Below are 18298 nucleotides of genomic sequence, written 5' to 3' on the forward strand. Positions count from 1 at the left end.
CAGACCCCAAGCTGCTGGAACTTCAAAAAAACCTGACACATCCTGTTTCCCCATGAGGTTAACAGAAACATGGTGAAATCACTGGCTATCCAGCATAGGTAACAACTCTGAGATAGCATAAAATGTTGTTCAATCCATTAGGAATAAAAAGGAACAAAGATAATTGAAAGCCCACATGTCTTTCAAGCTCCGTGTGAATCTGTTACTGTAATTCTGAAAGAGTAGGCGAAAGATGTTTTACAAGCCTGACATAAATTACTAAGAATAATCCTACTCCCATTCATAAAAAAATCTTGTTTCCTATTTCCAATAGCTGTCACCCAGATATCTGCCTTTCAATTTTTGTGTTTAAATAATGGGGGGAAAAAAGACTTTATGAGAAAGCTGGAAATCTTCTGATGGATTTCTTCTAAATTTCTCTAGAGATACATCAAAAAATGTAACTACAGGCAACTGCCTAAGAGTTTAGATTATTATTCAGTTAATTTTCCATGCATATTCATACTAGATGACGCATATGGTGTTTTAAATCTTTCTGCCTGGATAGCCTTCTAAAGTTTAGTGTAACACAATATAAAATCAGTATGGTTTAACCTACACTTCATAACTATCATTTTTATGTACAGGGTCTCTAGAAAGCATTTTAACTTGTGTGATTTTCCATTTAAGTCATTGCTTTCAAAAGAAAATTCATATAACTATTTCCCACACATGTAAGAAACCACACATGACTAGCTAATAAAAACTGTTCTCGTGAGACAAAGGCCTTTATGTGAAAACAAAGATTTCTATGTGCAAACAATCCCTTTTTTCTTTTTCTTTTTTTTTTTAGGAACTACAGCATTTCAAATTCCCATTTTGAAAAGCCAACTTGAAGCTCACTTGTTATGGTTCTTTTTCAAAGTCACTAATAAACAGGACAGAAATAAAAAATTTAAAATCCTAAATTTGAGGAATTTAATTTTTTCTTGGCTCAATTTTTAAGACATTTCTGTCTTCTGCACAGTTAGATTCAAGTAAGAATTAGGTAAATAATTTCTTTCAACTAATTTTTACATAAATGAAACAAATGTCCACAGTTCTAAGAGTAGAAGGAAAAGAGACAATTAAATATTGTAATTTATTAAGTCACAGAGCTTTACAACACCATCTTTAGCCTATTACCTACACTGTGATTCTTTACTTGACTCTGATTTAGTTGCAGTGAGCAACTTAGCTCTGATAAGACAGCTTTTTGCATCTATGAAGGAACCACTTTTATCTGGGCAGGATTGTGAAATAGCTTTTGAAGCTGCCATACAAAAAGAAATAACACATAGAACAGGTAAGATATTAATAAAACAAGTAGCTAAGGAAAAGCCTCAAATGCACTTGATCATTTTTTTCTTTAAGAATTCACAATGTGGAAACATGCAAAACTACAGATGTGTAGGGATACCTTGTGAAGGACTGATATTACTGTGTCAACAGATCTAATAATCAAAATCAGAGCTTCTTTCCTCAAATTAAAAAAAAAAAAAAAAAAAAAAAAAGAGATTGGCACATTCATTTTGATTACCACCATGAGGCTGGGCCTGTGCACTGGACTGATTAATTCCTGTCGTTCCTATTCTATACATTGTAAGAGATGCGGACTGTAAAACTTAAAATTCATTCAAAGTTACAGCCAGGCATGAGGAAGGCATCCTTTTTGGTATAAAGGTACAATATGGAATCATAGAACTGTTTAGGCTGGAAATGACCTCTAAGATCATCGAGTCAAACCATTAACCCAATACAGCCAAGTCCACCAACAAGCCATGTCCTCAAGTGCCACATTTATACCTCTTTTAAATGCCTCCAGGAATGGTGACTCAATCACCTCACTGGGCCTCCCGTTCCAGTGCTTGACAACCCATTAATTGAAAAAACTTTTTCCTGATACCCAATCAAAACCTCCTCTGCACAACTTGAGGCCATTTCTATCATTGGTTGCCTGGAGAACAGACCAACTCCAACCTTGGAGTTGGCTACAACCTCCTTTCAAGTAGTTGCAGAGAGCTATAAGGTCTCCCCTGATCCTCCTTCAGGCTAAACAACTCCAGCTTTCTCAGTTGCTCCTCATCAGACTTGTTCTCCAGATCCTTCACCAGCTCTGCCGCCCTTCCATGGACTTGCTCTGGCACCTCAATGATGGAGGTACTGCGGGGCCCAAAACTGAACACAGGACTTGACATGCAGCCTCACCAGTCCTGAGTACAGGAGGAAAAGGTGTAATGAATTTGGTTACTACTTGGTTTTGAAGTCTACACTGATTTTGTGCTCAGAAAGCCTGCACTTTGAAAGGCTGCGCATTCCTCTCTCTTATATAATACCTTGCAAACAAATCCCTTGAGATCTTGCAAACTTGAAAAGAAACATTAGAAGAGTTTCCTTTCTGGATCTCAGATAACTTTCTTCTTTCACCTGTTTTATGTGTCCATATTTCTTAGCACAAAAAATTATTAACTACAATAATATGTTAGGAATAAAATTTTCGAACATATGGTGCTTGTCTACCTTGATAAAAGTTTATCATTTAATTCAAAGAATGTTAGTCCTGGTACTTTCAGTATTTTTTCCCAGATGAAGAACTAATTTGGTTTCAGATTTTTCTTGTCAGTATTTGTTCCCAGAAAGGTTACTCATGGCAGACGGTATCTTCCTGATGACTGATTTTCCACCAGAAAAATACACATGGTATTTAATTTTCTTTTCACTAAGGCAATAAATCCTTAGAGACACTTTAGTAAGTAACATGCATCTAATTAATTCATTACTCACTTATTTTTAGCTGTTTGTTTCATTTGCACAGACTGGCTCTTTAATATTTTACTGTGGGACAATAAATGTTCTAATCCTGAATAAATAAAAACCAATATTTTGCTCAATCCTAATGAGATAGTTATTTTGCAAAATATAACATTTTTTCCAGTAGAAAAATATGACTAATTGAATACAATTGTATTGAAGGATATTTACTTTTCACCACCTTCTCTAATGTTTAAACCAGATACAAATTTCAAAGCCAAAAACTTTTTTTCAGTCATCTTAACCAAAGTACTTCCAAGGAACTTCAGCTCCCTATTAACCCAAACAAATGATCTCTGGAGAACTCTGAAAGCATTTCCACAATCAAACAGGTAGGATAGCCAGGAAGGGCAGATCATCCATTAAAAATCTGTGAAAGTTAATTCAGGGGGTTCCAAATAAGCTGTTTGAGTTCCAGCTATCAGCATTTCTAAGTTTTACTTTCTTTGGAAATGTAAAATAGTTTTTATTTTTAGATAATGCCTGAAAATTATAACTTTTGCACATTTCTGATAGGAATTCCACATTCTTTCAGTGTTGGAATGAATTAAATATTGATTTTTGAAGTGGTCTTTCTTGTGTGATTGAAAATTACATTAATTTCCAGTTTTTCCACTATTTGTTATGACTTAGAAAAGTTATGACTTTAAAAAATGAGCCACTCAATAGCTTTATGCTCTAGATAAAAAAGTAAGTAGCATGGTAATAAAGGCAATTTAAATAAGGTAAATTTCTCAGGTTGAAAGAAATTGTAGTTGTTTTCATCTGACACATCCACTGGTCTCTAAAACCTCTGCACCTTGAATTAACTAGGCTCTCCTGTACACCTTTATCATGCCATTTTAAAGACATGGAAACAAAAAAATTCAGAAATATGAAATTACTTATTAAATCAACTGCTAGAGTTACAAATAAAGATCATTCCTGATTCTTATTTCTATGTTTTGCTAACAAACCATTTCCTTTTCCTCCTAAAATAACTTTCATGAGCACAAATACCAGCTTTTTTAAATGTTCTGCCTTGCTTCCCTTTCACTGTCAACATCCCAGTTCAGCATTAGCCTTAGCATTTCTCTGTTTAGGTAGACAGGAATAAAAACTAACACAACTATTTGATTTTTTAAAAATGAGCCTGAAGTGCACTAGCTTCATCAAAACCTCACAATTCAGTGATTGGAAGTAAATTGTCTCAGTGTGCAGAGGAATAGAATATTTTATGAACATAAATCCAAATATTTTAATATAGCTTGTACTTGTAGATTTGAGATTAGTGTATGTCTTTACTAACTAGTAAGTCATCAACAGCTAGATCTACAGGTCATTAGTACATGTCAAATCTGTCAAACTTCACCTACTACTTCTGTCTGAAGTATAATCAGTCAATATAAATTTATTTAGACTATTTTGCCTTATCATAAAAATCCTTTACAGCAATATTTGCAACCCATTTATTGCCTTTATCTTTATGGAAAGTGCTCTTCAAGAAATGAAAATGTCAAAAAGCACTTATTTGAAGCCATTACATTGAATCTTCTTAATTTTATAGGGATAAAGACAGTGCAGTGCAGTCATGGGTTTTTTTGAGGTCACATTTAAGAACAGATTAATTTTAGTTTGCTAGAGACAAGACTAGATCCAGAACACTTCTACATGTGGCCTGACACCACTTAAACTAAAGGCAAAGACTGGTCTGTCTATTAAAGAAGGCTGGGTGTCTTACTGAAAACACAAAAGCAGTAGCAGTAGCATCATCATCATCATTATAATTTTTGCTGTTGTTTTTACTGTTATTTACACTATAAATCTGTAACACTGATCAGTATATTTTCACCTTCCTTTATACACTCCAGAGAGGGCTTAAACTTTCCCAGGCTTAAGCCTTTATGTGTCTGCATCACATTAGAGTCATTTTTCTGGACACATGAAGTTAAGACTCTATAAATTAGTCTTATGTTTTTCAAAGAAATATGTTTCTTTTCTGTACGGAAATAAAATCTTTGTCATAGAGGAGATTAAATATTGGCAGACAGGGTATTGTTCATGTGTAATTTTTCTTTCAGCTATAGGAGCACATAATAATGCTACCCACAGACCAAAAAAACAGTAAATTATGCACCATATAGACATTTGAAAACAGCATCTTGTTTTAATACCCAGGAGAGGTCTTTAATAGACCAGATCACGGTCAAAAAAAAATTGATTGTAAAGGCAAAGCAGCATTAATGAAGCAAAAAGTCTGCATTTCTATTTGGACAAAAACCTCAATACCAAGAAATATCATTTAAGAACTCCATTCATACTTAGATCATCAAATCTCTTAATTGCTAAAGGAGATGCTCCAAAGAAATGAAACTGATTGAGCAATTATATGCACTATAATGAGCAAGCAGAAGGGAGGAGGAGAATTTGCTTGGGCTGCTTGAACTTTTGCATGCCCTGACTTTTGAAGTGTGCAAGCTTCATGACTTTCTTCTGCAATCACACACAGCAGAACTCAGAGCATCCCTCTAGGGCTTGTGCATCCCTTTGAAGCATCACAGACCTTTCTGGTACGTGGCACTATTTATAATTATTTCCAAATAATTACAAATCACAGTGTAACTCCAAAACTGACAACTGAAAATAAGTTATCTGCTGTTACGCACAGACTTTATTAGAACAACTCAACAAATTCCATCTTACAGATCAAGATGACAGGAGCTTACCCTTTTACTAATCTGATCTGATCAGTTGCTGGTCAGGTCTTCCCCTCCAGCTCAGCACCTATACTGGGGAGGCTCTCCTCAAAAAACACCTGTGAAAATATTCCCACAAAAGATAACTAAAGCTGAAGCAGGAGTAGGTTTTTTTTTTAGGTAAGTATTCCTCGCAGTCGAGATCTTAAGCTGTGTAGTATTTCATGGTAGTTGTTTTATCATTTTCCTGTTGCTAAGAAAACATACATATTTTTTTAAAAGATAAGCTTGCAATAGGAAAAAAAAAAAGTTTGTTTCCCTACTTTACCTCTCTATCTGACAATATACCATGAATTTTCACAGTCAAAAACTCATAGGCAAACTTTCTATATGGACTCGGGATACAGGCCAGAAAGTCATCCTTCCCCTTACCTGAAAGGATTTTAGTTTAGCCCGCACACCTGGTATCAAAGGTTTTCAACCTTATATCACTTATCCACTTAAGCAGTTTTTTAAAAACCACTTTTAAGACCTTATATGCTTTTCATAGGTGGAAACCCTGACCCTACACCAGCAAAGAAAACTGAAAATAGCATTTGTTACTCTTGCTGCCTAAAAATAAAAACCTCTTACTTACTATCACAAAACTCATACATCTTTTAAAAAAAGTCTAGATTCCTCAAATATTTATATTTCCATCTTTGCAACTACTGTGTATTTTTGTATGTATATATGAAATTTTTTATATTTCATGCATATAACATGGGTTGCTCATGTAAGCATAAACCTTTTAAAACACAGCTTTCCTTTGCCAGGGAAATTAATGTGCTTGATTTGCCTTCTGTGCAGTGTGAATTAGTTTACTACTTACCAGTGTGGAGTGATTTTGACAAAAATACAAGCAACTAAAAAAATGGAATTGCAATGAAAAAATAACAGATAATTTAACTGCAGGCTACAGCTATGAGTTGTTTTGGTTCTCACTGTGTTCAAAGAACCTGAAATGATTCTTTGTGCTCTGAAAAACTATACTGTTTGTTGGTAAATGAAAAGAAGGCATTAAAAAAGGCTGCAATAAGAAAATACTGAAAAGAGAAAATGAAGCATTGTAGACCAGAACAAGGGAAAGAGCTAATTATCGAACATGTCTGAATAAGTCATCAATTCTTCAATATTTTCTCTGTCTATCCTATATTTCTTGTCCCTAAATGGAAAAATGTATATTGCTGGTTTTAAAAGAGGGATAGAAAAGCTGTGAAAATGAGAACTGACATCTAATTGACTTACTGCAACTGAATTGTAAAAGAAAGACAGAAGAGAGCAACTCTTCTTTCCAGGTAAAAAAAAGGTCTGATCTCATGGCATTTTCAGCTCAACAGTAAATATGGCTGAGATGGGAGCAAATGAGAGCAAGTATGCTAGTACCTACCCATATCCTTTCTTTTTTTTTTTTTTTTTACCCCAAAATCCCAAATGGAAAGTTTCCACATGGTACAGTAACGTGCAAAACAAGAACTAGTCAACTGTATCTATTTTGTGCTTTTTTTCTTTGTTTGCTCCCTTTCCACTTTTGCTCTGGCAAAGCAATCATTCATCATTAGAAAATACCATGTATACTGATGTCATAACCCAAACTCTGATTTTATGGGTCTTGAGAGAAGACAGAATTACACTCTATTGGAACATCCATGGAAACAATACACATACAGTTTGGGACAAAAACAGGAAGTAAAAGCCAGCTTCCAAGCTACTTTCTACAAAAGCTCACCCAAGTCAAAATATATACACAAGTACTCTATTTTCTCTCTCAGAATTAAGTACAAATTCTCTCCACAAACTGGCCATTAAGGAGCATCAACATGAGAAATTATCACAACATTATTTTCAACATGCTATGCACAGCTGAAGAGAAGGGATTTGAATAAAATATCTGTCTCAGCTTTAATTACAGCGTCATTTCCTCAAAGCTGTAAGAAGGTTCATTTCCGCACAAAGCCATTTTCCATTTTTCCCCTTGCTTATTTTATCTCAACAGCAAATGCACAATTAAAAATTTCTTAGAATCAGACCAAATGTTTCATGTTACAGAAAGATTTAACAAATCCTATGAATCATTTCTCAGGTGAAAATTAAAAGGGAAAATAAAAAGAAAACAAAAAAACACAACACAAAAGAAGAAGCTGTTCCACTGTAACTGTTGAAACAGAACAGGTTTATTTAAAATATTCTAAAAGTACTAGAAATATACATTTTTCCTAAATATAAATGTTGCAAAATCACTTCAAATTAACGTACTGTATCTGGCACTCAAGGACAGCTAACTACATTAGCAGAATAGTTCACACATCAGTATCGGATGTTTCATCCACCTTTTTGTCCTAAATCCCTTGCAAATAGAAAGCGAAAAAGGCTTTGAAATACTCTGCTCATTTTAGGAAGATCTAAGTCTGAATCATGAAGTCTATGTTTTGGCTGAAGGTCCTCCTTCAACCAGTACCAACCAGGGAAAACCATTAGAAGTTTGGCTCTTTTATTATGTCACAATTAGAGGGCTACATCCCTTGAAACAAACTGAATAAACAAAGACAATACAGAATTTGAGGCTGAGCATGAAAGTAAGCCCCAAGCTAACATGACTGAAGAGACTTCAAAGCTTAGCCGTTACACTATAGACTGCCACAGACTACTGAAAAATGTATCACACCCAATAAGATGGTGTGGATATATATTCACTAATAAAGTCAAGTCACCAACAGAAGAATACAGGTGGTCTTGATGCCTGAAGCTGACTTACTGAGTTTGGAAAGCAGTAAAAGAGATTTGCATTATATAGAGAAAAAGAAAACATAGCTGACTTGTAGCTTTCTGCCTCCTAGCAAAGCCAGAAGAGGAGAGGAAAGCCTAGATTTTTCAAGGTGGATGAAGAAGAATTGGGAGAGAGGTTTGGCAGCAAAACATAAAAATGCAAGTGTGAACAAGGAATACTTTATGTCACTGTTAGAAACAGAGAGGAGGTTAAGGAGGAGTCTAGGCTTGGGGGGAAATCTGTAGCTATTTGCTGGTGTGTGTACAGAACTGTTTATAGTCTGCAGACTGGACGTACTGGATGTTGATACCAGGTGCTACCTGACTGTGTGGTCCATAGCTCTGCTCCAGAGGGCCAACTCTGCAGACCCTGAACTTTTGTCTTTGTACTTAAATCATTAACACAAAATCTGCTCCCTCAGATGAGGGAGATCAAGTGTAAACTGTAACAAAAAACATTCTTATTTCTGATGCGTTAAGCATTTGATGAAACAAAGTTAAACTAAAAATTAAATTCACTGTTCCCTGCACCCATCATCTGGGACATGTAATCACAAACTGTTCAAATAAAAATCCTTCTACTGCTCCATCAAATTGAATAGAGGTGTTTTTTTCCTAAAGTACAATGTGGCACAGTAACTAATAAACATCAAAAAACTGCAGAAAACCTCTTACTGGCTAATTTATTGCTCCTGGGAAAAATCTACACACAACAAACATTTTTATATGCATGATTATTTTCTATTTATATTTAGGTTTTGACTAAATGCACTAATCACATTTTAAATGGCTTGTTATGAACAGAAGGATTTATCATATTGTGTCACTGTCAACACAGAGCAGTAAACCTCTCAAGTACACAAAATTCAGCCCTTGCTTGTCTCCTGCCTTGTTCAAACATTGTGCTGCACCACTGCTGGGGCAGGCATCAGTGCTCTCTGATGACTCTTACCCACAGGACGTGAGAAAAATTGAAGTTTCAATATTATTTTTTAATCAAGACTCACAGTCAATCAGTAATTTTGACTGAAAATTTTGAACATTACAGCAACCTAATGCTTGTGAACAAAACAAAATCCTCTTGCTGTAGGAAATGTCTCAGCTGTTGATCACTGCAGTATTACTGTATAATGGCCAATGTGGAATATTATCCTGCTGGGTTTGGATTACTGGTAACGTAGCTGCAACTTAAAAATAAGGAGACAAAGTTGCAAAAAAGCACTTAAACAGCACAGATGTTAGAATCATAGAAACATTTAGGTTGGAAAAGATCTCTAAGACCGTTGAGTCCAACCATTAGCCTAACACTGGAGTTCACCACTAAACCATGTCCCTGAATGCCACATCTACACCTGTTTTAAATGCCTCCAGGGATGGTGACTCAACCACTTCCTCAGGCAGCTGCTTCCAATGCTTAACAACCCTTCTGGTAAAGAAATTTTTCCTAACATCCAATCTAAATCTCCCCTGGCGCAACTAAAGCCATTTCCTCTTGTTCTATCATTGGTTGCCTAGAGGAGAGACTGACTCCCACCTGGCTACAACTTCCTTTCAGGTAGTTGCAGAGAGCAACTCTCTGAGTGTGATCTCTCGTGAACATCCTTTTCTCCAGGCTAAACAACCCCAGCTTTCTCAGTGGTTCCTCATCAAACTTCCCCAGCTCTGCTGCCCTTCTCTGGACTTGATCCATCAACTCAATGTCTTTCTCACAGTGAGCAGCCCAAAACTGGACACACTCAAGGTGCGGCTCCAATAGTGCCAAGTACAAGGGGCAAATCACTGCCATGACCCTGCTGGCCACACTATTTCTAACACAAGCCCCAGTACCATTGGACTTCTTGGTTACCTGGGCACACACTGGCTCATGTTGTTATGCTGATTCTACGACAATTGGTTACTGTCATTTAAAAGTCATTGGGACTTTTAAAATTATATTTAATTGGAATGTTGTCATGCATAATCTCTTATTAACTGGTTTCCAAGCTACACTATATTGCAAAGTAAAGAACAGTTCTATTGTCCTGTTTCAGATCAGTCATTACTTTTTCTTCTATTCTGGCCACAGGATGCTTTCATTACTTATTTGCAGAGTTTCAGAGCTGTACTGTTGAAAAAGCAATAACCAGGTCATCCAACATTTCTCCCAAATATAGCACTAAAAAACACAGTGAACATGGTATAAAGGCCACCACGGTCAGTGGCAATGTTGGAAACAATTTAGATCATCAGCTTTGTTCTTCACTGCTGAATGTTCATTTGGGAGCACAGCACCAAAAGCAAGGCATGCAAATTACCCAGACAAGGTGTACCAATTTTGTCTGAAAACCAGTTACAGGAAGAAGAAGCTGTGTCTATGACCAGATGATCTTTCAAGCTCTGCTGAAGCTCAGCCCAGCCTAGTGATTGATATTCAGCTGAGCTCCTCTGCTTTTTATTCGGACAGTGCCCATTTCTGGCAGATGGCAGTTTACATAATGATGACAAATATGAGTGAGCAGCTGTCATCAGTGTTCATCATATATGCATCCTGCAGTATCAGCAGAAAAATACTCTCCTTTTGAAGGGGGGAAAATATTCCAAATCCCCAAAATCAACACCTAAAATCACTCTCTCTGGTATAAAAATAGCAACAGGAAATAGTAATCACCAAAAAGTAGTCACTGCAGAACTAGGAAAAAGGTATCCTTGACTATTTTGAGACTACTTGTCCTCTCCTATGGCTTATCAGTCCCACAGGAAAAAAAAAAAAAACAACAAAAACCTGTAAGTATCTTCATTTCATTATAAAGAAAAGCTTTTTATCTTAGCTCTAAATACCTTCCTAAAGCATTTTGTAAGACATGGATGACAAACAGATAAATTATTCTTCCTTGCAACTATTATTCTTCAGTCATAATAACCTCTATCCTAGTGGTAACACACAGGTAACTGTTAACATTGTCTTTGATGCCAGCAGGAAAGGGCATCTGCCTTTGCCCTTAGCAGTGGAGGAAATGGTTTTTCATTCAGGCTCCCTCCTAACAGACACATTTTGGCATGTGCTACAGTTTTGCAGCCACACCAAGGTCAATGAACTGTCACTAGTGTGTATAAAAGTTTACCTTAGCTCATCTTTTTAGTTTCTGACTCTTCTGCACCATGAAGAAGACGGACTATAAAACTAACCACTCAACATTAATTTGCTAATACCTACTTTTCCTGTTTCTCTTTAGGTACTGGTTCTTTTCATTAAGTTTACAGGGCTGTTAACTCTTCATGTTTACAAGAAAACTCACAGTAATTTAACAGAGTCATTCTGACATCTTAATTATTGACTTTTACTACACTACCAGAGACTCTGTAATACAGTTCCTGTATTACAATACTTTGAAATTGGATTGGTGCAGCGTCTTTCAAAACCAAAACTGATGGTGATTTTTAAAAGAATCTTGCATCAAACTTTGTCCAGCCACAAAAATTATGCACATTTCATGTCTGTATGTAAAGTAAATAAAGTTAGGCAACAGCCAAATAACACACCTGTCATCTGCTCCCTCCTACCTTTTCCCATTCATTCCCTTTAAATCGAAAAAAAAAGCATTGGAGCTTCATATTTTGTCTCTCAGAACATTAAAAAAATGGAATTTCCACAAACTGTCATTTCAAGCCAAAATGGGTTCTGACTCAATACAATCTGCAAAATTTAAAGCAGTGCCAATACACTATACATATTTCTCTCATCTTCTTCTTTCAGCATCCATTAGCATACAATATGAAATTCTGCTTTCTAATGATACTTTTTTTTCTTAACAAACAGTTGTTTCTATTATCAAGTTCCACGAAAAAGTGCTTTCTTTCAGCTGAGAAAAAAGATTTTTTGACCTAAATTTATGGCCATTCTTTTTTGGTTTGAGTTTTTTTTTGTTTCAAACCTGATTCCAAGTCTGATTCTAGATGGGAGATTTTCCAGCTGAAAGCCACAATGAAGAATAGGTGTAGTTGAAAGCAAAGTTAGCAAATTGAAGCAATTGTAGTCCATCTACACACCGTGTAGTACCCAGCTCACCCATGAAAGACATTGGCTCATCTGTCCATTAAAATGCAGGAACTCGATAAATTATAATTTTGCATAATTCATAAGCAAACAAATTCCATCTGTCTTACCTCCAGAGACAGTGTTGATTAGGGGGCATGAATATAATGAAGTAATACTTAGTGATACTCTGCTGGTATAAACATATGCTGAGGAAAAAGCCTAAAGGCTTTGAAGAGCTGCTAAGTTTCAAGCTTACGTGCAAAAAGAAAAGCAATCAGGCCTTTCAGGACCTGCAGAAGGACTCAAGGAGTTCCTGCCTAGCTCGCAATATCATGACAAAATACTTAATCCTCATGACCACCCTTGCTTGAAAGCTAGGCACACACACAGAAGGGAAAAAATCAAGAAAAAGCAAGAGTGCAAATGGGAAAAAGTAGTCATTTTGTGTCTTTCTAATTGCAATACTCATCTTTCCTAATAGATTTGCAAAGCAAAGGTCCCTTCAAGGGAGGCAGGCGCAGGCCCATTTGTTCAGCTTTCTTTAGATTATGCAAACTGGAAGAAAGGCAGCAGGTTCTGTAAGCTTCCTGTTCCAAATACAGTTCAACAATACACAACCTCTTCAATACCCTGTCACAAAACCTTCTCTTCTCGTCTTCAACTGCTCTCTGTGTGAACAAACACATTTTATTACACACAAGGCACAGGCACAAATTATCCTGAACTGCTCTCAAGCATACACTAACCCGTGTTTCAAATCCTGAGTTTCAAATGAGGAGCTATGGATATTGTAGGTATTTTCTGCATTGGCTTACTCCTTTTAAGGGATAACACACTTAAAATACTATCACACATTTTAGGATTTACAGAAGGAAAACACCAACTGATGGCAACTCTTCACCTGATATAAAATGTCTCTTCCACTTATTTCTGCCTCCTTCAGCAGCCATGAACTGTGCAGGTGCTCTTGGTTGTCCTACTGCACGTGTTCTGCTCCAAGGGACAACTTGGGCATTTGATACCAGTTACTAGCTCTTCCATTTTTTAAAAAGACAGTTAGTAAGCTGATGGCCCCTTACAGAAGATCTCCTGGCCACCTCAGAACGACAGCTGTAGACTGATTGCCTGGTTTCAGCATTTGTACTAAATAAATGTTGGCAGCTGCTGAAGGGTTTCCTTTTCTCTGCCTCCAACAACAGTGTATAGAGATAATTTCTTTATTATTTCTGAGCAATCATTCAATTCTAGATACCATGCATATGACTTGACATCTGGGGAACTTGTACTGGCAGGTTCAGTTACCTTCCCTGATATGTTGCCGCAGAAAAGAGAACTCTGATTAACAAAGAGAAATGAGAGTGAGATGTAAGCTAAGCAGATTTATTGGTAGGGGAGGGAGGGAGGAAAGGAGGGAGAGGGAGGAAAGAAAACTTTTTTTAAAAAAAATGAGGGCAGAGTGCAACAGAGTCAATAGTCCTTAGGAAGAAAAAAAAAGACATAAAAGAGTATTTTAAAACTGCATTACAATAACTTAAATAGATCTCTGTCAACAAGCAGCAAAATAAATTCTAGCATAGTGACAAAGTTATTTCCCAGACAAAAATGATCATGTATTCCCCCTAACATACCTATAGACTTGAAGGAAAATCTGTTCGTCAGCAAATTTTACCAGCCTAAGGCTTTCCTCCTCCAGATCAAACAATATGATCCATCACAGCAGTACTCTGCACCACAGGTAGGAAGAATTCTTTTCTCTGACTTGTCTAGATGATCTACATAATTAAATTCATAGCAATTGTTATCAACCTACTAGCTCTGCTTTTACTGTTTCTCATCTGACAAGGGTTTACACAGCCAAAGCCTTTCCTATTTCTTCCCTCTGTGCCTTCTGATCTCACAAAAGATATTATTTCTACCTGTAAATCATGTTTCTCTTCGATCTGTATTCTAGCCAAACTAAAACAGCCTGAACAGCAGAACTAGGACAAACAGCTTATATAAGGCAGCTCACTTCTCTCCAGCTAGTTGTTGTCAAAAAAACCATTTGCCAACGTCCCAAGTTTCTGCTTCTCCCCTCAGTTCAAAAGGTTACAGAACATTACAGTTTGCAGCAGCAAAAAGGGTTCAACCTGTATTTTAATATTGAAATTCAGCATTATAGTTTCAGAACTCCCTCTGTTTTTATTTGCCAAAAACTGCACCAAGACTAAAGAAGCATTCAAGCTCTGCATCTTAGCTCTCATCTTCACTAAGGTAAACTCCAGCTGAGGCGGTCTGCAGCAAACACTACTAAGTTGATGGGAATAATTTTAGAAGCATTTTGGGAAATTAAATGCTGATTCATCCATATGAAAACAAAGCACACACAAATAAAAGGAATAAACAACCACAACAACAGAAAGTCTTATATGTTTGCTCCATAGTTACTTTTCATCTCACAGAATTAAATATTCATGGACTTTCCAAAGCTAGCTGCCTACTACTCAGGAAAAACTGTTAAATATGTAGCAGGATGATGTGCTGTGTAAGCTTCATACACTTGGATATTCAATTTTTCATATGATGGCTTTAGGATTTCCATGTTTTTCACACTTTTCTGCACCTCGGTTCTTTGCCAATGCCTGTCACAAAAGGCATTATATCACATGGAAAACAGACAAAGAAGGCTGGTGAATTTCGTCTGTTTTCCCAACTCAAGCAGAAACACTGCTAAAAGCATCAGAATTTTAGGTCAAAATGCAACTAAGGAAATCATTTCTTTAGAAAAGAATAAATGCTGTAAAGTAAAAAATAAAAACCACATGAGGAAATGTAAGTTGAGAAGAAAATTTTAGCAAACCTTTAGTTTGAAAAACTTACAGAATTAAATATCTCCATCCTAATTCTGATGTGAATTTCAATTGTATGAGGAATACAGGAGAAATCTGCACTTCTCCCATTACTATCTATTATTTATCCATACATGAAGTCCATGATAAGTACATTAAATAAACTGGTTATCCTATCAGTGTCCAGATTGATCTCTGGCCCCAAGAAGACCTGGCCCCACCTCTGACCCCAATGAAGGACCAGTCCCGAGACCCTTCCCAAGACATCTGCAAGTACAACCCCTGCAAATTCACATCAGCTCACAGCACACTTCTTTTTCAGCCCAAGAGCTACTGTGGTGCGGCCTTCCACCCCCCAAACACAGCAACGCTGCTATGGTGGCATATTGCAAACCTTCTGAAAGCAGCAGCTCTATTTCCAAACACAGCCTGGACCAGTGCTCCATTCAGAAGGATTTGAAGTATTATTTCTCTTGGTAAAAGAAAATTTCTATAATAAACACTCCCATAGCTCATGGACAAGTGATCAATACCATTTAGGTAAACAATTCCCTCACTGATGTACATAAAAGAGCAATTATTAGTCAACTCTTTTAACAGCTGCAGTCTACGTAATGGCAAGAAAAGTTTAAAATAACTCATTGAACATGGGAATCTGTTAATACGTTTGAATAAAAGACATATTGAACGAAAAGGTACAATATTTGTGGACTATGTCAACACAATGTAAATTAGCAAATGCTTAAAGGGACTGAATATTAAATCATTAAAAAAAAAAAAAAAAAAAAAAACAAATACCCCACACTAGTGGAACAGGTATTTTGAATCCCCTTTTTAGGCATTTCCTACACATGAAAGTTGCAGGTTTTAGAAATTAAAAGAATTAAGTATTTTTCTATTTGTATTTTTCCAAAAATAAAATCTTGCGCAAAGCAATGTTCTGCACTAGATCCTCCACTCACAAAAAAAGACATTAACAATATTAATGAGATAATAAAAATCAAATACTCAGAAAGCAGAAATGTCAGACTCACTCCAGCTCCATTCACAGGAACAGAAAATGTCACCACCACCATCAATCCTAAGCCCACAGGTCAAGTAAGCAAGTGTTACTGTTGCAGGCAAGCAAACAACAGATATTTATTTTATTTTAATTTTTTTTAAGATGTGACCTCATTGTGCTGCTAACAAACATTTTACCATACTATTTTAAAAGAAAACAAACCCTTTCCAAACAAAAAAATCTCACACTTCTGTCCTAGAAGACACCTAAAAATCAAAGAAAGTGACCCAGACCCCATTCTACAATGGAATTAAGATGATAACACACCAACCAACCAACCCGCTCTTGACTTTCAAACCTGGGTCAGAATGCTCCCCTACCTTCAACAATGCTGACATGTCTGAGCATGTGAATGTGAAAAACTGTTCAGGTATCAATGACATACTGGTACTTCTCACAGCATCAACAGATACCACCAGTTTTTTCCTATCTATCTACTTGCAGACATTCTTTTATGCTTAAAAAAAAGATAAAAGAAAAAAGAAAAAGAAAAAAAGAAAAAAGAAAAAAGAAGAAAAAACAAAACCCCTGGAAAAAGAAAAAAAAAAAAAAAAAAGAGAAAAAAAGAAGAAGAAAAAGAAGAAGAAAAAGAAAAAGAAAAAATGAAAACCCCCATAAAAAGGAAAATTAAAATAGAGGGGAAAAAAAGAATTAAAAAAGGAAAATATAAAAAAGAAAAAAGAAAAAAAAAAAAGAAAAGCAAAAAAGGGAATAAAGAGAAAACCCCTGAGAAGACAGGATATACAACAGAAGGCCCAGGGACAATTCCAGTAATTCCATGTGGCCAATGACTCATACACAAAGGTAGAAATAAACACTGCCAATACAGGTCATATCTCCTTTGGATGTATCATCAAGCTGGACACCCATGAACACAGACTAGTTGGTTCAATTTCTAGCAACGTTATCACCCAAGTCCATCCATAAATTTATCATAATTTTTTTCTTTGTCATTGGACAGAATGAGTTCTAGTCTCAGCAAAGCCTAAGCTAGCCTAAATCAACACTGATTTTGCCACTAGAGTCCACCAAAAAAAGTTGTAATGTATAAAAACAGTAACCAAAAAAAGGAAGACAAAGATATAGTTTCTCCTGGCATCTGAGCATTTCTCCCTTTTAAGCACTGCCACCCATGGCTGTCCTCTTCATGAAAGATCCCCAACTATCCCCAGATGAGCAGATATTCAAGGAATGCCCATTCTTGGTGACTTCCTCATAAACAGAAAGTTTTCACTCTCCTCTCAGCATTTACAGACATGCATGTACAGTCCTAACCTGCCACAAGGGAATATGTTGAAGTGTAAGGGCTGTTTACAATTTACTTCTGGTACCTCTGCTCTTTGGAATCATTTGCTGTAATCCCAAATCCTGACACAGGGTTATAATCAAACAGCAGGCAATTTAAAGAACCAGATTTTCAGGCTCAGCAATCAGACTGGTTATAATCCAAGGCAATGCTTCATGATATCTAATCATATATTCTGCAGCTTCTGAAGAGAGGGGATTTTTATTTCCCAAAAGAACTGTAATTATCCTTCACAAAGCTGCAGACTTCTTACAGTACAACAGCTGCAATGTCCTGTTGCCTTAGCTCTTGGACAGTCTGAATGTATCTATTCTTTTCAGGGAAGAATAATCTCAAAGCACGTATGTCCCACTAGAGCACCAAAAATTATTTATATGAAGGCTCATGCCCCTATACAAATCTGCAGGCTTAAAACAAGCAGACCATAATACTTCTACCTAGTTCTGCTATTTCCTCTTTAACCAAATATCAAGCCATGATTTCTACTTATCTGAAAAACAAGTATATAAATTTTATTCATAATGCTGTTAGAGATGCAGAATGATTTCAGAAATAAATATTTTTCTTTTAGCAGAGAACATAAACTAGTTAAATCTAGTGAATGAATGTGTTTAAATGTCTTAATAACAGAACTGTTTTCCACTAAATTGGTCTCAAATTTCACATTTAGATGGAATAAAACTGTGGCTGTTACTCTTAACCTAAGCACCACTTGGAGGAGAAAAGCCCTCCCAGCAGCCTTTTATCTTTTTACCATAATGCAAAGCCTTCCACAGG

The 18298-nt window shown here is 36.2% G+C and overlaps 1 protein-coding gene across 9 annotated transcripts in view; it reads right to left on the reverse strand.

The window, feature by feature from the left end:
• Nucleotides 1-18298, reverse strand: part of KCNC2 (potassium voltage-gated channel subfamily C member 2) — a 99782-nt gene that overhangs the window by 48954 nt on the left and 32530 nt on the right. The gene's annotated exons all lie outside the window — the stretch shown is intronic.

This window comes from Taeniopygia guttata, chromosome 1A (genome assembly GCF_048771995.1).
Source record: "Taeniopygia guttata chromosome 1A, bTaeGut7.mat, whole genome shotgun sequence".
Classification (NCBI taxonomy): domain Eukaryota; kingdom Metazoa; phylum Chordata; class Aves; order Passeriformes; family Estrildidae; genus Taeniopygia; species Taeniopygia guttata.